Source organism: Sinocyclocheilus grahami, unplaced genomic scaffold (assembly GCF_001515645.1).
Source record: "Sinocyclocheilus grahami isolate Dianchi unplaced genomic scaffold, SAMN03320097.WGS_v1.1 scaffold2478.1, whole genome shotgun sequence".
Lineage (NCBI taxonomy): Eukaryota > Metazoa > Chordata > Actinopteri > Cypriniformes > Cyprinidae > Sinocyclocheilus > Sinocyclocheilus grahami.
Genome location: NW_015507657.1, coordinates 5,660 through 9,334, shown reverse-complemented (window position 1 = coordinate 9,334; position 3,675 = coordinate 5,660).

Below are 3,675 nucleotides of genomic sequence, written 5' to 3'. Positions count from 1 at the left end.
GATTTGTCGTTGTGTTTTCTGACTTGTTATTTTGTTTTCGAATTTGTCATTGTGTTTTCTGACTTGTTATAATGTTTTCTGAATTGTTGTTGTGCTTTCTGAATTATTTTGTTTTTTAGACTTGCATTTGCGTTTGTAACTTAATTTGTTTTCAGAATTGTGATTTGCTTTGCACTTCTCTGCCACCGTATATTCGCCCCGAATTGATCCGTTTACCTGCGAAATGTATCTTATTTATAATTTATATTATTTTGTCGTCAATATTTTGTTTTAAGGAGTTAAAATGGCCCTTATCAACCTTGATTTACATATTCTATAACATTATTTTGACAGTTTTGACGGGTTTTTGTGAGCTTTTGGGCTGGAAATCATCCATCCAATCTGGCAACACTGCATGCGAGTATCTGTTGTCATTTCTCATGCGGATGAAGCGTTGAATATCCGTTTTATTTTTTATGTCAAATGAGTGTCTGAATGAGTAAATGTGAGAAATAAAGTGCCGAAATCTTCCATTTCTCAACAAAACACACGCGGGTTTGTTTTGAAAGAACGCCATTTAAAACCTGGTCGACTTTAATGCCATATTTCGTGTTTAAGAAAGAATTTGGCCACACAAAAATTGCATTATATAACACAATGTCAAACCGTTTTCAGAATTGTGATTTGCTTTGCACTTCTCTGCCACCGTATATTCGCCCCGAATTGATCCGTTTACCTGCGAAATGTATCTTATTTATAATTTATATTATTTTGTCGTCAATATTTTGTTTTAAGGAGTTAAAATGGCCCTTATCAACCTTGATTTACATATTCTATAACATTATTTTGACAGTTTTGACGGGTTTTTGTGAGCTTTTGGGCTGGAAATCATCCATCCAATCTGGCAACACTGCATGCGAGTATCTGTTGTCATTTCTCATGCGGATGAAGCGTTGAATATCCGTTTTATTTTTTATGTCAAATGAGTGTCTGAATGAGTAAATGTGAGAAATAAAGTGCCGAAATCTTCCATTTCTCAACAAAACACACGCGGGTTTGTTTTGAAAGAACGCCATTTAAAACCTGGTCGACTTTAATGCCATATTTCGTGTTTAAGAAAGAATTTGGCCACACAAAAATTGCATTATATAACACAATGCCAAACCAAGTGGCGTAGCGTAAGTACACACACAACATTTCACAAAAAGAAGGTTTGAAATGATAAAGCGGTTGACATACTGTTCAAATATTAGTCATCTGATGCTGCCTACAGCTCTTTTATAACATTTCTAACCATTCAGGGTTGATTTTATGTCCAAACCACTACTTTTCATCCTTTGCCATAATTGCAATAACTGTATGACAGTCCTTTATATATGTCTTTATATTTTGTATTTATGACAAGATACTTTCAAAATAGTTGACTAAAGTGGTGAAGCAGTAGGTTCCTCTAGAATGTATAGCCTACATTTTTCTTTTATTCAAAAAAACAAAAAAAACATTTTAAATGTATTTATTTATTATAATAGAATAAATTCTAAATAAATTCTAGGGAAAAAAGATAAGTTGTTATTGTACTACAATAGCTTGAGCAGTATTTGTTTGCAGATGTCACTTGTTTTGATATTTAGTTTTACTGTATAATGCAGTGACACTTATACATTTTTAAGCAACTTAAGTGCCCAAAATGCTTATTTTGGATGGCTATATATGTATTTGCACTAATAATGAAGTGATCTTCATCTTCTGTGCTTCATCTTCATGGTATAGAAAGTCAAAATGGGTCATACAAGTTTGGAGAAGATAATTGCACTGCAGAAGAAAAGATCACACATCAGGAATCTGTGTATTCTTGCTCATGTAGATCATGGTGAGTTTAAAGGATGCTGATATGAGTCAGGTCTTTGCTTTTATTAACTGTTAGGCATCTACCACAAGATTTTGGTTAAAACTTGAAACTGTGTTTGTAAATGTGTGTTTCCCATAGTGAAGATGACATTAGCAGACTGCCTGGTGGCGAGCAATGGTATTATATCAAGTCGTTTAGCAGGAAAGGCAAGTGGACCTACAGAGAATTATCAGTAATTAGCCTAATAAAAATCTGCACAATTTCTAATGCTTTTTTCAATATTTTTATGATAAACACTGAATTAAAAAAAAAAAAGATATTTTTTATGATAAAAATTTTGACAGTGTATATTTAACTACACATTGTCATTGGTGTTGTTATTGTTAACTAAAAGTATAAAAAATCTAATTAGCTAATTTAAAGGGGTCATATGATGCGATTTAAATTTTTCCTTACTCTTTGGAGTGTTACAAGCTCTTGGTGCATAAAGAAGATCTGTAAAGTTGCAAAGACTAAAGTCTCAAATCCAAAGAGATATTCTTTATAAAAGTTAAGAGTTAGCCATGCCTACCTAAAACGGCTCGTTCTAACACGCCCCCACATATCTACCTCACTATGTGGGAAGATTTGCATAACGCCGCCCAATGTTCAAGCAAAGAAAGAAGACTTTTATTCTCGCTGTAGTATTGTTGCTGCCGCCATGTCGTGAAGATGCTGTGTTTCGTTGTGAAAGCGAAACTACTTTGGTTGGCCTTCCAAAAGAGGATGATATTGCTTCGTCATGCCTGGAGCTGATCCGTGCTGGTCACTGAGGAAATACTTAAACTTCGCGCTGTCGATCACCGGATCGGCTTTCACTGTGGACGAAGCGGAGTCCAGCCTGGGGTCGTCACATGTGGTTGCCGCAGGCATCACAATATGGTAGGGACGTAACATTTCCGTCACACGCTTGAGGAATTCAGCCAATCACAACGCACTGGATAGCTGGCCAATCAGAGCACACCTCGCTTTTCAGACCGATGAGCTTTGTAAAATTCAACGCGTTTCAGAAAGGCGGGGCATAGAGAAGAAACAATAATGTACAGTATGTGGAAAATAATGTGTTTTTTGAACCTTAAACAGCATAAACACATTTCATTACACCAAATACACAACATAATGTTCTTTTTAGCAGCATCATATGACCCCTTTAAATAAAGCTTAAAAACGGTCAAATATAAATATTAGATGAAGCTTAAATCTTCAATACTTAAACAAAAAATAAGTAAACAGTTGAAACAAAAGAAATAAATGTTTAAATAAAAAAAATTAAAAAACAGACAGGCAGAGCTAAAGCTGCACACATGCAGACACGAAACACACACAATGAGAAATGACGGATCAGCACAGGACGGCAGACACAAGGAGAATAAATAGGAACCAAACGAGGAGGCTAACGAGGGAGACACAGGTGGAGCAACTAAAACAATAACGAGGTAACAAGATGGGAGGGGCCAGACAATAGACAGGAGAGAGCACATGGCAACAGACAAACACAACACAAGCCATGTGCTCCCAGAACACAGTCATCTGGTGGCCCTCCTGGGCACACCGGCTGAAGACTGTGACAGAACCCCCCCCTTAAGGAGCGGATTCCAGACGCTCCACGAGCAATCCCGGAGGGAGGCGGAACGGTGGTGGATCAGGGGGAGGGATGGTGGGCCAGGCCTGTGTAGTGGAAGAGGCCCTGGGGATAGAGGTAAACCAGGGTGCCAGGGCGGGGCCGGCAGGGCAGGAGGCCAGGGTGCGGCCGGCAGGGCAGGAGGCCAGGGCGGGGCCGGCAGGGTAGGAGGCCAGGGCGGGGCCGG